We start from the raw sequence: 20,606 nt of genomic DNA on the forward strand, positions 1-20,606 counted from the left end.
TTGCCCAGACCTGAGTACCCTAACTGGAGCACAAGAACTATTTATGACACCAGACCCACCACAAGAATGAGGTGTTTGGATTGTAGTGAAGTCTGCTTCTGAAGCTTATCACGGTTGGAATTAGAGCAGGTACACATTTAACTTGGGGCATTTATATGCACTGGGACCCTATGCTTTTTTTCATTTCTAGAATTAAGTAGTTATTGGGATTCCACCACAAATAAAGCTTAAGAGGCTTTTTGCTGGCTGAGGAACCAACTGCACTCAAGCTATAGTGGTCCATAACCACAAGATTGTATCGGTTATTTGGCCTGGTGCATAATATGAATGCCTGCGTTTTACAGTTTGAGGAGTCTGCAAAATGTTCTTCTGACCAGCTCTACCAACAAATGATCTACTAATACTAAAACTTTTCCCAACCATAGCTGATAGTCCACAAAGGGTCCAATATGAGCAGTAGAGAAGACAATGTGTATGTGAAACTGAGATGAATCTTCAGGAAACATGTCTGGGTCCTGAAAAACTATCGGACGGAATGCTCCAGCCATCTCAGATAACATAAATGACTTATATGAGAGCTGATTATTTAACCGAGTATGTTGCATATATGTATGTATTGCTCCCCACCTGGACCCATACACCGTAAATTAGCATTCTGAAAAAATGTACACACAGTGATTCTCGTAGCCAGCTACAGTGCTAAAGCGCTTCTATGAAGAAATACCGTAGATTCAACCGAATAACACAATCACGTACAGCAAAAGCAGCTCGGAGAGAGCAAAACACCCATTTGCGCACTGAGGATTGACAAATGAATTTATACTCAAAGGCCCAGCTTTGCATGGCAAAGAACAAATGTTAATTATCGTTAGCATTTCTTTTCCACGCCCTTTCTCTGCGAGGCATTGGAAGGCCCAAAGCGACCGTAGCTGATATTGGGAAGACTTTGAGTGGTGAGGGCACTGCTGGAGGGCACAGCCGCAGGACTTCCTCCACTCCCTCCAACTAATCACATAATTGCAGGAACAGCAGATCCAGCAGCTGCAGTAGGTGCCCCAGACGTCCCCCTGAAACTACGCCTACCGCTGCGGCGGTAGATTTAAGCGAAACAAGCGCCCCCAGTTCGCGTTGCAGCAGAAGGGTCTTATGTGGAAGTTCCCGCGCAAATGCTGTCATGCTCAGTGAAGCTGTTGAAGCAGTCTATCATCTTAGCGAAACGGTCAACATCAACTGTTAGCAAGAGAGAGGGGATCAAAACAGGCGCTCTCTTGAAAATATCCAATCTCACAATGAGGGTAATGGGAAAATTCTGTCCAATACAAAGCAGCGTCATCTTAACGATCAAACAGAGCCACAGAAATTCCATGTGGCCACTTTCTCTCTCTCAACGACTCGAAACGTAAAATGATTCGCCCTATGCCAGACATACACAGACATGAAGTTCAAAGGGTAAGAGAGTCGTAGAGTTGCAGATGAACTCATGCTTTGGTCCACAGTACCATCTTTACAAAACTAGTCTATCATGTGTTTAATAAATTCAATCTATACGTACAAACTAGCTGTGCTTCCCAAAAACATTAAAGCCTAGTTCTGGAGAACACATCACTTTGGAAATGTTCAGAATAGCATACTACTATTTCTGCAGTATATAGTAGAAATCCTGTACTTAGTATTCAGATTTTTGAATTAAGTAACCCTTGACCTACTTCATTTAGCAAAATCCCACAATTCTATCCCACAATGCTAGTGGTGCAACGGATTACATATGGATTTTGAGTCCATGATCAGATTGGCAAAAAAAGGCTTAATTAAAATACTTCTATACCCACAGCAAAAAAAACTACTAGCTTAACTAATATAGTAATAAAACAAGAACAATTACACAAAATACAAGCATAGATAAATGCTACAACATAACACAGTTACAATAAAGTCAGTAGTACAGTATTCAGGTGCAGAAATGTAATAATGAAATGTAAAATAACAAATAGTGCTCACTGCACAAGTTAAATAAAGATTAATCTTTGTTTTAGAGCTGTGGTGTTTTTATTTGAATAGCAGACAGAAGCAGGTATTTAATGGCTGCGGCGCCTCTTTAAGATCAAATGCACGGACCTAATACTGACACACATCCGGTTTCTTTCTCAGCTGTTTAGGTTCCTTTAAGACATAACCGACTGTGTTTTACTAGAATGCTTGATGTCTAAATTGACAAGCGGACAAAACAAATACTCTATGATGGTTAAAACTAACAGTTAATGCGCATGTGCAACAATGCACTGCATGGCCACTCGACTTTGAGTGCAACACAAAAGAAATACTATGAAAACAAGTCAATTGGGTGCGAATTTTTCCAAGTGTTTCAGATCATTAACATGGGCATAAAAACAGTCAAAACATTCTGCAAATATCTTCATTTGTTGTCCACAAGAAGATGTCAATTTCGTTTTAGGACGTGATGGTAAGTAAATTTAATAACTATTGACTATTTTTTAGCAAAACAGTATGCAGGTATCCACTACTATTTAACAGTTGTGGGTCAATAAGATTTTTAAAAGAGGGATTAGATGGTTTTATTCAGCAAAGATGTATTAAATTGATCAAAAGTGACAGTAAAGACATTTACAATATTACAAAAGATTTATATTTCAAATAAATGCTGTTCTTTTTAAACTTTCTATTCAAGAAATCCGGAAAAAAAATGCATAATGGTTTTCCACAAAAACATATTATACAGTATCCATTTACAGCACTGATAAATAATTAAAAAATAAAATAAAATAAAAATAAAAATGTTTCTTGCGCAGCAAATCAGCACATTAGAATGATTCTCCCAAAAGGAATCATGTGACACTGAAGACTTTAGTAATTGATGCTGAAAATTCAGCTTTACTATCACAGGAATAAATTATATTTTAAAATGTATTAAAATAGAAAACAGTTATTTTAAATTGTAATACTATTTCACAATGTTACTATTGTGCTGTATTTTTTGATCCAATAAACACAGTGTTGGTGAACATAAGAGACTTCTTTTGAAAACCTTTAAAAAAACAGTAGTGTACCACGCCACAATATGCTATTTTTCAATCTGAAAATAGCCAGAAATTTTGCTTATTTTTGGTTTTCTCAGGAAAACCAAACATGTTTTAGTCATATACAAAATCATTCAGTGTCAAAAGACACAACATGTACAGATGGACCACAGGAAAGTTGAAGTTCTTTAGCTTCACAAGCTCCTGGTTTTGCAACTGTTTTTAATTATTCTGCTTTTTTTTGGAATTTTACGGCTTTTCCATAGTCGCGTAATACCTTTTGTTACGTGTGCCATTCCAGATCGGCCCTCCAGATTGCACCTGAATGAGACCGAGATGCTGCTCACGCAGGTGCAATAATGGGAAAACGTCCACAGGCTTAGAGCCTACTCTCAAATTCTTCAAAGACTTTGCCAATCGGACAGTGGCATGGAAAACTGAAGAAGAGGGGGAAAAATGTCCTAAGACAGGGTCTTGATGACCATAAACCCCCCTTTTATGAGAAACAACGAGAAGGAAAAATTCCATGCTTAAAAGATGCCCTTTTGTTGAAGTAACATTCACAGATTCGCCACCACATTCCAGAGAGGGAGAAGAAAAGCCTCAAACACAAGAAAAGAGGGGAGAGCGAGAACGAGGGGGGGTTGGGGAACTAGAGAAATATGCGGGAAAGGCTCCTGCTCAGACCCGTGCTATTTTGCCCCAACAAACGGGGCCACGAACTTGTGCCTCCTTCACTCAAGCACAGTAACCACAGACCATCTGCAATTTAAACATGGTGCAGTCCTGCTCAAATTTTAACACAGTCTTTACATACATTAACCGACATCCTACACACCAAAAACACATAGACTCATACTCATCACCAGTAAAGGCATCTGATGGCACTTTCAAGACTATGGGAGGAGGAACTGAGAGGTTTTGGGTAGCTGTTAAAAAATGATTGAATGCTATGCATTTTTGTCTTTCTCGCCTGGAGTTGTTTGAAAAATGCCACGATGAGAGAGTCAAATCCTGGGTTTTCTGGCTTTTGCCACAATGTTGAGAACAGTGCTCCGGGCTCCACCCTCTGAGCGTGTAATCTGTAATTCACCAGGGCTGGAGGCGCCAAACGGCTGTCTCTGGTGGAAGGGTACTGTTGAAGGTGGCTTTTTGTATGATCTGGTGTTAGGTCCTGGTGAGGGTTTCTGGTGGGGTCTGAGGGTGGAGGATGTTCTTGGAGTCGAGTCGAGAGAAGGCTCAGTGCTCATAAATAGCATGGACGTCATTTGCGTACTCACCGCCCTCAACACTCCTATGAGAATCGAGATGAGCATGGAGCAGATGGTGGTCGGCGATCATCAGGTCGTTATTTTTGCATTAGGATGGCAAGTACTGATTGACACCGACACTTGCACAAAGTAGTCCGCAACAATGTGGAGAAAAACTACCGGAAATGAAGAGAATGAGGGTTTTTAGATTTATCCCTGTTACAAAAAAACTGAAAGAAAATACACTTTTTTTTTTTTTAAAGATTTTAAGTCTAAAATACAAGTAAAAATTTATTACAATTTAAATAATGGTTCTTATTTTAATATATTTAAAAATTTTTCCTGTGATGGTAAAAGCTGAAATTTTTCAGCATCTTTTACTCCAGTCTTCAGTGTCACAATGATGATCCTTCAGAAATTATTCTAATATGCTGATTTGGTCCCACAAGAAAAATGTATTAATTATTAATTAATTATTTTTTTTGGAAAAATCTGGTACATTTTTTAGGACTTCTTAGATGAATAGATTTTTCTTTCTTGTTATTCAGTTCTCGCTGAATAAAAATCAATCTAAGTGACGTGACATACAGCAATGTATGGTGCTCTGCATTTAACCTATCCAAAAAGGTTGTGGACACACCACGCAGTGAACACACAACCTGGAGCAGTGGGCAGCCATTTATGCTGCGGCGCCCGGGGGAGCAGTTGGGGGTCCGTGTGCCCTTGCTCCAAAGTGCCACCTCAGGTCATGGTATTCCATAGCCCGAGACTCGAACCACACAACCTTAGGGGTAGGAGTCAAATTTCTCTCTAACCATTAGGCCACGACAACTTATTATTTATATAAATATTTTTTAAAAACAATCTACTGACCATCAAATTTTTTGTGCATGTAGTAGTATATATAAATACAAAAAAAATATTAAAAAATGTGGTGTTTCTTATATCACAATATTAACTTAATATAATAGTACTTAATACTCATCCTAATATATTAATATTTATAACATTAACAATAACTATGAATTGTTCAAAATATTAATGTTTTGTTTAAGTATATTTCAATATTGAGATAATCCTAGACATAATAACAAAAATTATATTTATAAAATTTTATATTAATACAACAAAAAATTTAAATGTTATTTGAATCAAACTGAAATCACCAAATATTTGTGTGTGAGGGTAAGCAACTTGCTAACATCAAACCCTTAGAAGCAATTGTATTAAAAAAAAAAAAAAAAGGAAAGGTCCATTTGCATGAGTCAATACCCATAGTTTTTCCAAACCGGTCACTTATGAAGTAATACAGTTATCTAAGTGGTTAGTTTTTACAGCAATTTATGACTCTAAGGCTGTTGCCTACATGAAAGTCCTGGTTTCACTTAAAACAAGCACTAATGAGTTAATATTGTGTCGAGATGAGGGATAAGCATTTGCTAGCACCCATGTTGCAAACATGACTACTACTGCGAGACGGAACGAACCCGGCTGTTCTTGGATACCATCTCTAGCTCTAGGTACCCCTCAAACTGATGATGTCGCATTCCACAAACAGGTCAATACGAGTACATCCTCAAATGAATGGCCAACCTGCAAGGACCTTTTTTCAGAATATGTCATATCATATGCTACTATGTTAAAACCAACATGAGTGGAGTCAGTGAGAACATTTCCTGAAACTCAAGGGTCTGTACTGGCTGTCCTGATCGACACTGGAGAATAAGCTGTGGACTGTGGATTGTGACGGCCTGGAGACGGGTTCCACTAAGTGCATTGCATTCCCTCAAAATGAGTTGGAACATACTTGGTGTTACCTTTCATGTGTCTGCATAAAGCCCAACCCGCAATAACGGTAGCCAATCTCCCGAATAAGTGAAGAACCCCCGCAAATCGGGTTCAAAACGAAATACTAGAAACAATAACAAGGGGGGGGGAATGCTGGAGCTCTTGGATTTGGTCCTTTAGCAAAGAACGTCTTGATAATGGGTACTACTAGCTTACATTGCTGTACAAACTAATTAAAATCAAATAAGCTCATATATATTAGATATAAGATATATATATTTTCACATAATAATCAATAAAAAATAACAATTATAAAAAATATAAAACGATAAATTGAAAAGATTTATTTTTTATTAAAATATCTTCCTTTCATCAAAAACTACTACTTCTAATAAATAATATTATATGGTATTAATTATTTTTTGTATCACGTGTTTGTCCACAAATAATCTATTAATACTGTGTTTGTAAAATAATAATAATAGGTATGATTAGTGAAAATATATATATTTATCTTCTGAAAATAAATACAATTAATATTCTCACATTAATAAACAACAACTGAAAACATTCCATGATTTTTTGTAAACTAATATTTTTATAAAATTAATAATAGTTTATTTATTATTTATGTAATTTTAATAATAGCGATTGATAATAATCTATTTTTTGCTAAATATTACGAGTGAAAATTCTAAAATATTTTCATAATGATCAAAACTATTTTTTGTCAATTATTATTATTATATTACTTTATTATTATTATTTTATCTTTTGTAAAATATTTTTTTTTTCTTGTTATAATAATATTCCATGACTTTTTGTAAAATAATACGAATCAATAATAAGCATAATAATAATAACTCTTTAATAAATGGCAATAGGTAAGTAAATAAACAAGACGTTTAAAAAAAAAAAAATAATAATAATACTTGTGTCAAAAACATCTAACAACACACGGATAGATAAACATTTTTTAGACAAATCATGTTTCATTTGTCACACTGCAAAGGGAAGTCAAGTGCATTGCATTCTGGAATACAGTAGTCTGTGCAGTTCGTAATTTTCATACTGCATGTTTTGGAAAATATTTAAATGCAAAGTCGGCAACATCAAAGCTCCAAAAGTATCAAAAAATGTAGTATTAAAAAGCTATCGCATAGTGTATGCAGTCACGTTTCGAGCACGCAGTGCTCCTCATCAGACAAAATTAACACACACTGATGTACCAACTCTTATAGCCCTACCTCCAAGTGATCAAAGGTCACATGACGTACAATATTATCATGACAATAATATCACAAACAATGACCATATTTACCAAGGGGGGGAAAAAGAAAAAAAAAATTAACCAAACATGTAAAAACTATGCAAAATAACAGAATAACAATTCTTAATGTATTACTCAATAACATCAATTAATACCTGCCTACGTACATAAATACACCCTCAATAAACCAAAACATATTATTATATAAATAAATATCCTGTGTTTTAAAGAGAAATGGACGAATATCAAAGTCCTCATTTAAGCCTCTAGGACAAAGTGTCCTAGTGTATAAATCCAAAGACCTCACGCTATAAAAGCAATTGTGTTGATATCACTCCATGACGCGATATTTAACTACCTCAGTGCCGATGTACTGAAGAGTGGAAACTAAGTGGTCTCGAATCTGCAAAGTGCTGTGTACCGGGACTTTTTGGATCGCGATGTCTAATTGCACATCGATGTTCAGAGAAGATACAAGTTTTCAGAGGTCTCTGCTAGTTTTGACCTATATAAACATGTCTACACGAAATAATATTAGCTTGAATATTAAAATTGTTACCTGTGTAGGATGTGTAAAGGTCGATGTCATAAGTGAAAATTGCACTGTTGACAGTTACCACATCTGTAATTCCCCATAGGTATTTCGTTCAAGAAAATGAGGAGCAGGTTTCAAATCAGCTCTAGGCAAAATATTTCAGAGATTAGGTGTTTTCTTATACACTAAACGAGGTGGTTTGTCAAAACATTTCTTGAGGTTGGGATCAGCTCTTTACAATGTGCCAATGTTTCAATAAAACGCTATCAATGTCCTTCGAAACAGGCGAATATTGAATATAACAATTAACACAACGGTCAAATTTTGTGACACGTCTTTAAAACGACTAATGCACACTGAATCCACTCTTCTCGATATGATCGTTTTCTGAATCTCTCTGATAAATTTGTGATTGCGGTTGAAAATCTTCATTACTACTACAAATATGGCAAACACGACTAAATTGGGACATTGGTAACAAACGCTTTAATGACACAGGATGATAAGATTTTCCGTGTAATATATTGTTACGGTCAGTTGGTTTGCGATACAAAGTAGTTTCTATGCCTGATGCAGTGCGAAGAACAAGCACGTCCAAAAAAATCATTTTCTCTTTGATGAAATTCCATCGTAAATTTCACCGCACTACAATTGTTATTAACCAAACTAGGAAACTCTAGTAGCTGAGATTCCAGTGCCACTCCATACCACTTCCATAAAACAATGTGTCTCAAGAAATCATTGGTCCCAGTATTTAACATAAACTGATGTTCAAACAACCCACAAAATAACGATGCGAAACTTGGGGCCATCTTAGAGCCCATGCTGACCCCTGAGATCTGCAAATAGTAATCTGACCCAAGCAAAAAATAATTATGTGAAAGCACCAATTTTGCCAATCATTCAAACATGCAGTACTTGGAACCTGACAAGGACGTTGATCAAGAAAAATTTAATTGCCTCTAGCCTCCCTGAAATGGAACCATTGGTGTAAAGCGATTCAACATCCATGGTGACTAAAAGACAATCAGGTATTGTCACATTATTAATTAGTTCAATAAAATCCCATCGGGTCTCTAATATAAAAAGGTAAAAGACGTGACTAAAGGTTTGTAAATGGAAATTAACGAAAGCCGATTTTTTTTTTCTGCTAAGTGACCCGATTGCTGCCACTATGGGTCTCCCAGAAGGGATATCCCTATAAGGTTTATGAATTTTAGGCAGCGTGTATAGTACCGGTGTAATCGGATGCTCAACACACATATACTCATATTCATTTTTTGTAGATCAACGAGAATCAAAAAAGAGTTTTTAAAGTATTATGTCCAGATGTTCGTAATGAGCCAAAGGATTCAAACTCAATTTTTTTATAAAAAACTGAATTAGAAAGTTTCTCCTATTTCAAATTCATAGTTTTGGTCGTTAAAAAAAACTGGATGCTCCACCTTCCTGAATTTCAAATTCATAGTTTTGTCGATCTAAAACAACCACTGCTTCCACCTTTGTCAGCACTTTGAATAACTATAGACAAATCTTTTTTTAGTGATTCCAATTCAGATAATTGTGCATCCGTCAAATTATGTGCAAGTTTATACTGTCTTTTAGATTTAATATAGATACAGCATCGCTGTCTACAAGCCTACAATTGAAGTATCCAAAGAAGCATTTCTGTTTTTAAAGGGAACAAAAGGGGGTACATACTGCATGTTTTGGCAAACAGAGTAACATCTACCAAGTATTCGGTGTAAAAAGTAAAGTATAATAAACACAGCCAAAATAGGCATGAAAATCTTCAGGACGGGAGGCTGGTAGGATCTACTTGCAATTCTTCACGAGGAGTGGAGAATAGGTCCCTCGACTGGGATGGAGGCAGCGTAACCTTTTGCACTGTCACCTCCTCTCCTCCCCTCCTCCCCCTCTACATGGTCCTCCCCTCCGTGCCCCGTTCTTTCTCCCTTGAGCAGGCCTCCCAAAGGATCCATTCTCTCTCTGTGTGTGCCAGGGTGAAGGGGACAAAACTACTTTCTCTGCTCTGCCTCTTCCCACACAAGCTCGGACAAAGGGATTTAAAGTGACAGTGTACCACATTTGCTCTGGTGTCAGTGTTAACCTAGTTACCCCCGAGTCAAAGGTTAGAGGGGTTGGGATGGTCAGAGTGTGTCATAAAAGTCCATCATCCAGTTACGTCTGATCTAGACCACTGCCTCCCTTCTGAATTTTAGTTTTTTTTTTTTACTAGTTTACTAGAGGACCTCATCCACTAAGAATTCAAAATATTGACAACCTATAAAAGAGGAAAAAGCTGTCCAGACCTGATAAATGTGATTGCAAATATTTTCATATCTGGTGCCTTTTTAAAAGCAAGGCAAATATTGTGACAAAACAATCTCAAGCGCCATCTGGAGGAGAACAAACATACAAAAAAGCCATACCTTGTAATATCTGCTTGCTGGAGCCTTTTCCCTGGTGTGTGCAAGGGGTCATCTGAGGACACCAGACAGATTAGAAAATGAATCATGCTATACTAGACACCATTACGATCAAAACAGTTTCTGCAATTTTCACACAGCACGAGGATCAAATAACACATCTGACGCATTTAATGGTACTGAGTCGTAACAGAAACTGCACTGAAATCAGTAATGTAGCTTGAGGTCTCACCATGGCAGTGGGGATCGTCATGTGAATGCTCATGTCCTCCGTGTGAATGTCCGTGTCCTCCGTGTGAATGTCCGTGATCGTGTCCGTGTTTGGACTCATGACGTGTCCATGTCCCACACTGCCATTAAATAGAGAATGACTGTGGCCATGACCTTAAAAATAAGAGCAACACATCTATAGAGAAGCTATGCACTTTATATCAGCAATATAGAAAATTTATAGCAAAAATTGTGTATATATACACACTTATAGTTCGTTATTCTGTGTGAGATACTTACCTTCACCACCGTGTGAATGTCCATGTCCTCCATGTTGAAAAACGAATATTCCTACAAGATTCACCAGCAGCCCTGCTATAGACACCGGGAGCAAGCGTTCATGGTGCACATCAGGGGGTTCCAGCGCCCTCTGGTGATAAGACCAAACGCCATCATTCAACAAAAAGATATTAGTGCATCAGTATGCCAATTGGCAAGTAAATCTTAACTGAAATCGTATACTACTGCACACCTCTACTCCTTCTGAGAAGACTAAAGAAGGCGGTAAAGATGAGGAAAAGGCCATTCACGAATCCTGCAATCACTTCTGCTCTGACATACCTAACACACAATCAAATGGATTTGCATAACAACGCAGTGAAGACATGCAGTTTCCTGTCAACACCACACTCAGGCAGAAGTGAACGTGTCATTTTAGGGAAACTTGTGTCATTGGTACACTACCCACAATAGCCGTTTTTAAACTGTAGTGTTCTCTCACCCATATGAGAAGGAGTCATTGGACCTCCACCGTGAAATGACCGATGCTGCAAGGCCTGCCAGGAGAGAGCGGTGCAGTCAAAGAACACATGTGAAAGGAATCCGATATCAAACCTAAACTGAGAATCAAACCAACACAAACGGGCAGTGTAAAAATTATCACGAAACCTGAGAAACACATCCCACCCCATACTGAGGTCAGAGCCACACTGTATAGGGCCTTTTGTTAGACATTATTCACTCTTTCACTTAGAGACAAAAATAAAACCGCCCAAAGGTTCCATTCGTGCTGACCGAGATTTGGTCGTCAAGTTAGTTTCAAGAGGGTCAAACTAAACTATGCAAAATAAAAATAAATGAATATATTTAAAACATTTAATAATCAATGTTTTAAAAATACTCAATTATATTCTTTACTAATACATTTACATTTAATAATGATTTAAACAGATATATTGTATATATAATGTATTGTATAAATATTTTGTGTACACACACATATATATACATATATATAATATAATATAAAATATATATACATACATAAATATAATATATATATATATATATATATATATATATATATATATATATATATAATAAATTTAAAAAATTATAATAATTATTTAAAAAAACTACTAATAATGCTACTACTTATTAAATTCAAGTTTCCATTCATGGGATTATGTCACTTGCATAATATTATCAAATGACAAAGTGTATTAAACAAATTATTAAAAAACAACAACAACAATAATAATAATAGTTATAATAAATTAATAAAAATATAATCATTGTTGGACTGTGCAATTGGCATAATATTATCAGTTTTAAATGAAGTATTACAAACAAGTAAATAAATAAATAAAAATGTTTACTATTATATTATTACTACTGCTACTATTGTTGATTTAATAATAATAATAATAATAATAATAATAATAATAATAATAATAATAATAAAGCTTCACTGTCTGCACTCCCATTCGTGGGATGGTGTCATTTCTTTGTATAATATTATCATATGAAAGGTAGCAGATTAAATAAATTATTATAAATTAAACAATATTAATAACAAAATAACATTTTGTTAATTAAAAGGATTTGCATAATGCTGAACTCTGTTGCACGCATAACTACGTCACCTAAAATCACATCAACTAAAAATAAAAAAACCAACCAACAACGTTACAGGCCCTCAGTGAAAGTGGATGTATGATGTACAAACGGGAAGACATATAGTCGTTAAAAGGGTTACTCCACCCCAAAGTGTAAATTTGGAGAATAGCGTACGCAGTTTGCGTTCAGCGGATGTCCTCCAAAATGGTGCTACGGTGATGCAGAGAGACAAATTGTTGAATAAAGTCGTTATTTTTGTTTTCTTTGCACACAAAAAGTATTCTGATTCCAGATGAACTATTCTGACGATGTCTTTCATACTTTTCTGGACCTTGACAGTGTAATTTACTTGACAGTCTATGGCACAGTCACAAGCCTCCCGGTTTTCATCTAAAATATCTTAAATTGTGTTCCAAAGATGAACTAAACTTTTATGGGTTTGGAACGACAAGTGATTATGACAAAATTTTCATTTTAAGGTGTAGTAATCCTTTAACATACAATGGCATTACAAATGGTTAATCCCCCATAAAGCTTATATATATATATATATATATATATATTCATGTATATATATATATATATATAAAATATTACAGCCGTTTCTCAAAACCAAGTAAGATCTGCTTATCTAAAATGCATTTTCAGACACCAGAGTCATGTTTGAACGTTTAAACACACCTACATCCCGAAATATGCTGTCTAGATAGGCACCTCAATAGGTTTCGAGACACATCCTGTATTTGCTGAACTTCGATCAGCACTCAATCTCACTTCAAGGACGCCTACGATAACAGCTCAAGGGGAAAACCACAATCAAAACACTGCTAACAGAAGTTAGGGCCCAAAACAAAAGCACTCTAGCTCATCCCACATTTAGACCTACGTGGCATAATCTTGCGCTGGACTGTTACCTGTTACTCCATATTCCGTACAGCAGCTCCACGAACGCGAACGACAGGTTCAGACACAGGAAGAAAAACAGATTGCGAGAGGTTTTATCAGCAAGAATCGATCTGGGGAAGGACATAAAGACAAAAAGAGAGAGTGCTTTGAGGCTGATTCATTTATAAAGTGGCCTGAACAAGACAGACCGGCTGTAGGAACCACAGCTAGGCAAATACACAACTGTAGTTTATTTAAATAAAACTGACATGTGGTCCGACTAATCTCTTGATAGACGTACTTTGTTGCGGAATACATTCCAACACATTTTATAAAGCAAAACGAAAGATATTAAAGGTTGTGTCAAATGTTTACTTCGTCTTGCTAACATCTGGCGGGCTGAAAAATTAGCGGAAGCGGTCTGCTTCTTTATTATAACTGTTCAATTATTTTAGCCTTTTTAAAACAAATTAAAAAATAATAAATAAATGTCTTAAAGACACAAGTTTAATTTGAAATGAAGTCTCGAGGGCTAACTAGCATGCTAACTGCCCTAGCCACACAGCACAGAGCCGACAGCTGTGAGTGAAACTCAGTGAGATTTTGAGCATTTCACTGTCTTTACCTGAACCAGCCCGACAACTTGACGAACAGATTGAATTTGGCAGGCTTGTACTCGTCATCTTTGATGGATAACGGGAGCATTTTTCAGCTAAGCGTCTCCGGTAGCCGTTGAGCAGCACTGCAGCGTCAAGAGCGTCTGAAGCGTCGAGGAGTCCGGTGCGTCGATCCGTCGACGTCGCGTGCGTCATGTCGCTGAGCCACTAGGGTTAAACAAAACCAACACAAATCTAATCCGTTCATCCATTCATTCATGTTAGGAATATTCATGCATGTTATTTCATTTAGAAGTGAATTGGTCATTCATTATTCATGCTAGGTTTAATTTTTTTGAACGAAATATCCTTAATAATATGTGACCCTGGACCACAAAACCAGTCTTAAGTATCAGTTTTTCGAAACTGAGATTTATACTTCATCTGAAAGATGAATAAATAAGCTTTGTTTAGGATAGGACAATATTTGGCTGAGATACAACTATTTGAATATCTGGGATCATGAGGGTGCAAAAAAATCTAAATACTGGAGTAAATCGCCTTTGAAGTTGTCCAAATAAAGTTCTTTGCCATGCATATTACTAATCAAACATTAAGTTTTAATATATTTACGGTTTTAAATTTACAAAGTATCTTCATGGAACATGATTTATTATTAATATCCTAATGATTTTTTAGTATAAAAGAAAAATCTATAAATTTGACCCATACAATGTATTTTTGTTTTTTGCTGCAAATATACCCCAGCGACTTAAGACTGGTTTTGTGCTCCAGGGTCACATATAATTAATTATTCTTTCATGCAGTTTATATTAATGTTTTTATTTATTTATTTAATGTTTGTTTGACTTTTTAAATGTATCCAACAATTTTAACGATTTCAGAAAAACCATTTTTTTTTGTATTAATGCCATATATAGCTGAATTAATTAACAATTAAAATAAAATAAATTAACATTTTATATATTTAATAATAATTATTATATTGCTGTAGACATTCATAAATTATTGTTTTATTATTAAATAAGTAAAGTTATTTCTAAACGTTAACAATATTTTTATATAAGGATAATCATATGGTTACGGAATTCATAAACTATTATTTTATTACTCAATAAGTATTTCTAATTTTTTATTTATTTATAATTATTAGATTATTAATATCCTTCTAACAATATAAAATTATTTTCCTTCTAACAATATCATTTTTTCATTGGATAGATGCAAAGATGAGTAATATAACATCTTTATTTATTTATCTTAATAAAACTATCCATTCATTTTTAACAATTTCTGAAATAGCCATAATTATAATTTCTTGCATTAATGTCATATTGTAAAATTCAGTTGACAATTTCTGAAATATGTTATACAGTCAGCTGGAGTGGACTGTTCAAAACAGAAAAAAATTAATCTTTTTTTTCAGCACACAACACCCACCAGATGTCCCTCTTCTCTCAGGTAGGGCCATTACAGTCATGCACACGATTTTAGACGAAACTTTGTAAAAAAAGCTTTGTTCACTCAAAGTGAATTTAAAGCAAATGTTTGGTCTAGACTCTAGATTATTATAGCCTAACATATAAATATTTTCCTTTAAAAAAAAACGTATAAAATTTAAAATGAATATTAATAAAGAGAAATAAAGATCTATGACTGTTGCTGCGTGAAACACTTCATGTCAAATAAAAACATGATGTACATTACTGTAAAAAAGTGAGCTATATAATCTCAAACATTAAGTTAAAACTTCAGTCTTTTTGATGGTCTCTAAACTGTAAACTAAATAATAAAGAAAAAAATCTATACATCTTTATAAATTATACATATAATAACAAATTCAGTGAATAAGTTAATAAAAAAAAAAACAAGCATTCATTAATAAAGTATTCAAGCAGAATAAAGGACTTAAGTCCAATAAACAAGCTAGTAAACACAAGTTTTAACACCCAAAGAAACTGCTAAACTGTGCAAGACCTGCATTTCAAATACTTCAAAACAACACTTCAATGCTCCCTCAATACTAGGGGAAAAAAAAGGGTGTTCCCATGGTAACTGCTTCGGCAGACAGGAATGGGAACTCAAGCACAGCCTGTGTAACACGATCGCCAGACGCTCAAAATATGCTTTCCCTGATACAGAAATGTGAAATAACACTTCTGTTAGATAACGCTGATCATAAGCAAATCTGGAAAACACTGGTTTCTCATAGAGGGCAGCTGATCCATTGATTCTAGTAGAGCTAGTACAATCTCTCAAAAGCAGTTTTTGATCAACATTTTGCATGCACTGATGCATATTAAAATTGATTCGAACAATTGCATCCTTATGCTGGATCGCAGTTTCACACACATGAGCATCTTAAAGGGCATGGGAGAGGCTTCAAAGTAAGAGTGTATTCACACATCTTATTCATTCATCTCATTAATATGCATGAGAAGACCGATCGCAGGCTTTTGTTAGTCTTGAAATATCAGCAAACTTGAGGCGCTTTCTAATAATAACCTCCCCAGGCTACGTCTGCAAAATATCAGTTAAAGATCGCTTAAAGCCTCTGCTGTAAATAAACATATAATCTGTTTATGTAATCATAAACATCTTAAAGACATTTTCTAAACGTCTATTTGACATCTGATAGGAAACGTCCTATTTACCGATTGCAAATGAACAAACACTTTAAAATATAAGTCTTGCAGACGTCAGATAGACGTCTCTGTGATGTACGTGTGCTATCGGGGGGTCTAAGAACGCTGTAGAACATCACAGTTTTCTGTGAATCTCCTAAATATATATTTTTTTATGTAATGTATAAAAAGATTGGAGATGGTTTTTCACAGTGTTCGTAGTTTGGACTGGACAGTCTCTGTAGATACAGCATGAGATATTAGACGTGAGAGGCATTTATTTGGCTCCATTAACTGTAAGTTAAACAAGAGGAAGGCACCAAAGTTTGTTCTGGTCGGGTTGTATCTAAGAAAAAGAGAGAAAAAGAGAGTCAGTGGGGTGCTAAAACTTAGTGGGCAATGATTTTGAATAGCATTCCCATCTTAAGGGGACAGTTCAAGGGAACAGCTCTTTTGCATGTGCAGCAACATCTAAACATTTTAAGTGTTATTTAAAAAGTATTTAAACCTTATATGAATTTACTTTGTCTACAGTCATTTTTAAACTAGATTTGTACCTTTTTGTAAGAAAATGTGAGTGATACTTTCAGTCATGGAGCTATGCCCTGGTATTTCCTATGAGGTTGCTTTAATGGCTTTTAATATGTTTCTATGTGGTTTCTAGGGTAAGGTAAATGGTTGCTTGGGTGTTCTGGGAGGTTGCTTACAAGTTCAAACGCGACAACTATGACATTCAGGTCCCTGTATGGCCTGGTTTATTGTCCGCTAGGCGAAGAAGACACAAAAGTCCAATTAGGAAAAATAACAGTTTCTTCTCAAAAAGTGAATGATTTGTTATATTCATTTGTGTAGCACAAACAGTGCAGCCACTTACATTAAATATTAGCAATAGAAATAATATAAGCAATATAATCACTAATGGTGATCAATCTCAGTGCAGTTTTCTAAATGTTCTGGTTAAAATGAATAATTTTAAGTCACTTTTTAAGTCTTTAAAAGTATTTTTCTGACAGGCAGCTCTTGAGGTCATAGCGTCACAGTGGCTGAACGACTGAAGCACAGTTTGTACCGTGGTTGGCAGAGCTTGTGCTGAGGTTAGCAACTCCAGCTTCACGCCAAGTAGCCTATGTCTTCATTATCACTGTCTTCAAGATGTACCCCCATATACATAGGAAGGTCACACGGCCGTATTGTAGGTCAATCTGTGTTCCGGAATAGACTTATGCTGATAGAGTATGCAAACCTCTGCTTCCTGTGGAACGACACAAGGTTTATGCCATGTTATGTCACAAATCATGCATCATATCCTTACAAATTTAAACCAAAGCCAATGCCAATGAAAAAATCTACATTTGATGTTTTCATTGTGTTGAGGTGGAAATCACACACACACACAAACGTTTCACCAGAATGGAGCCAGGGCTCAGAGAGGGCAGTGGATATTCAAGGTCATTTTGAATTAAAAATAGACCACTCTTGTAAATATGTAGGCATGCATGCTTATCAGGCTAGACTGATGTGTGCATGAGTAGGCCTATTACATTAAATTATCTGTGGAGGGGTTTGTATTATTGAAGCAAGGCGAGATAGCATTTTGTGGCTCTCTAAGTGTTGTGACAGATCGCTGTAGTGCCTCAGCACGTGAACCGATCATCTCTTCATCTTTACAAGATATAGGGCTAGCACTAAACAAACATGAATGAACATCAGAAGATATTTTGTTTCAACCGCGGAAAGAAGTCATGAAAACACACCATGGTTTAGCAGATATTTTATATTTAATTTTATTTATAATTGGAAATATTTTAATTCCTTTTTTGTTCTTAAAATTATTTTATTCCATTAATTTACTATTTTTCTATTTAAAGCATCTGCATATATGAGTGTTGCCCACTGTAACAAGAGCATTTTTAAAAGTATTATATGTTGTATGCAGGATGACAGTCAGCAGCATCTTTGTGTTGCCATACTTACATCACATAGTCCATGCTTTGATCAACAAAACTAATTTTTCTGCATCAAAAGCGGATGCCGTATTACAAAACAGTACATGGTATTTATTTTATTGCATAGCACTTCTGAAGTTTAAAAGCAACATTTGGGGAGTCAGCATAAACCAGTCTGTTAGTGATGAAAAGAATACTCTTCTGGCCTGCACTGATAAACTTGCCAGCCAAATGAAACATTCCTTGTTATTGACTGCTTTTCTTGGAAGAGATCATTTTCCATTCAATACACAGACGGAATCTGTGAGGCAGCTACGTGCAGTTTTAGTGCTACTGAATTTTTTTTTAATGTACCAGCATCGAAAGAAATGCAAATACATATAAGAGAAACAACAAAAACAGATCTCTAAGAAAAGACAAAGCATTGGGGATGTTGTAAAAAAAAGCTGCTGATCTGCTATATCGGCAAAGGATGCGTGGCAAGAACACAGAGACCCTGGGTCAAACGCCATCTGCTGAACCAGGGGGTTCATCTCCATAAATATTCTGTTTTTCTTTAAACGGCAATCAAACAAACAAGCTGGAGTGGAGGCGTTTAAAGCCGCTATGCTCTAGAGATGTTCTGTGTCCACACAGAACCAGGAAATACCAATGTCTTTAAGCGATTAAAAAAGACAGGACTCTGCACAAATCTTTGTTGCTGTTTTTTTTTTTCACAGGACAGTTGCATAAGCAAGGGCTTCTTGGGGCCCTCGGGTTAGAATGTGTCAGTCTTGCACAAAATATATAAGAAGGCTTTTAAAATAATGGTGGTTTCACAAGCTGTATAAACTATCGATCTTTCTCGACCTTGAAAGGGGTTTTGTGCTAAATGTCACCACAGTGGTTCATTCCCCTTGTCTAAGCAAACAGAGTACAAAAAAACATTCTGTAACTGATAGGGACCACCACAATGGCCAGCAAAAACAAGCAAGTAATGATATTGTGATTCACTTTAATGGGGCTTTAGAGGAAAACTAACTTGAAGAAATCTGCATGTGTTTGCTAGGCGGTTGCTAAGGTGTTTTTAAGTGGTTGATAAGGTGGTTGATTTCTGGTTTAAAAAACAAAAGTTCCCACTTTCTATTATAATAGAGCTTAGTCAGGTTGCGCCATACTTAATTTTTGACCTGAACTGAAAAACTGCGAGGAAGTACAGTGCAATCAATAAATTGTACTTTAACAATATACTAGGAAATGTCTTTCCTGGAAAAAAAAAAAAAAAATTAACCATGGCATTTGTAGCAAAACTTTGGAATACAAATGGTAATCAATCAACCAAAAAAAAAAAACAAATACAAATGGTAATCAATCAACCAAAAAAAAAAAAAAACAAAAACATTTTTACTACAATAAATATGGTTCATTTTCATATGAAATTATTTTTTTTTTAAATCTAGTCTAGTCATATAATATCATTATATAATATATCTTTAGATATCATCTCATGAGTGTTTGCCAGTGTTTTCTTCATGCAATGATTCATGAACAAGCAACTCTTATGAAGAGGTTCTTTTTAATCACTGAGACAAAAATGTTGAACTCTTATCTGTTTGAGTCATATTCAAGTAGTCAGTGAATCATTTAGAGCCGTTGATGAATTCCAGGAGAACCAGGAATTGTTTCTAAAAGGACATCAATGTATTTACGGATTGGTCTAAACCATCAATTGTAACGCAACGCAATTCTGTAATTTATCAACTAAAAAAAGTCATATGGCTCCTAAATGTTTTATTCTTGTAGTCAATGGCATTCATTTTGTCTGGAGCCCTGATAAAAACTAAACTAAGATGAATCGCTGTTGAAGGGTTCCTTCAAACTTGAGTCACTTCAAAGAATCAGATGTCAGCAAACAGACTCCGAGAACAAGAATGAGATTTTCTTGACCGTCATCCAATTATTCTGATAGTAGATTTACAAGGACAGCACTTATAGGCCTAACAATAACACACAATTTTCACATAATCACCATGTTCAAAAAACACTTCAAGTACAATACACATAAGGACATGGTAAGTGTTTGACTGGAAAACACACTTATAAATCAGGATTTCAGTTTGTCGTTCATCACTATTATTA

General features: G+C 35.5%; 2 protein-coding genes and 1 pseudogene across 3 annotated transcripts in view; all 3 read right to left on the minus strand.

Moving 5' to 3' along the window:
• The window catches only part of LOC109047541 (protein phosphatase 1 regulatory subunit 29-like), a 905,211-nt gene that overhangs the window by 575,822 nt on the left and 308,783 nt on the right, over window positions 1-20,606 (minus strand). The gene's annotated exons all lie outside the window — the stretch shown is intronic.
• The window catches only part of LOC109046565 (beta-1,3-N-acetylglucosaminyltransferase manic fringe), a 788,629-nt gene that overhangs the window by 446,060 nt on the left and 321,963 nt on the right, over window positions 1-20,606 (minus strand). The window lies entirely within an intron of this gene.
• LOC122134973 lies at window positions 7,675-14,161 on the minus strand (annotated as a pseudogene).

This window comes from Cyprinus carpio, chromosome A22 (assembly GCF_018340385.1).
Source record: "Cyprinus carpio isolate SPL01 chromosome A22, ASM1834038v1, whole genome shotgun sequence".
NCBI classification, from domain to species: Eukaryota; Metazoa; Chordata; class Actinopteri; order Cypriniformes; family Cyprinidae; genus Cyprinus; species Cyprinus carpio.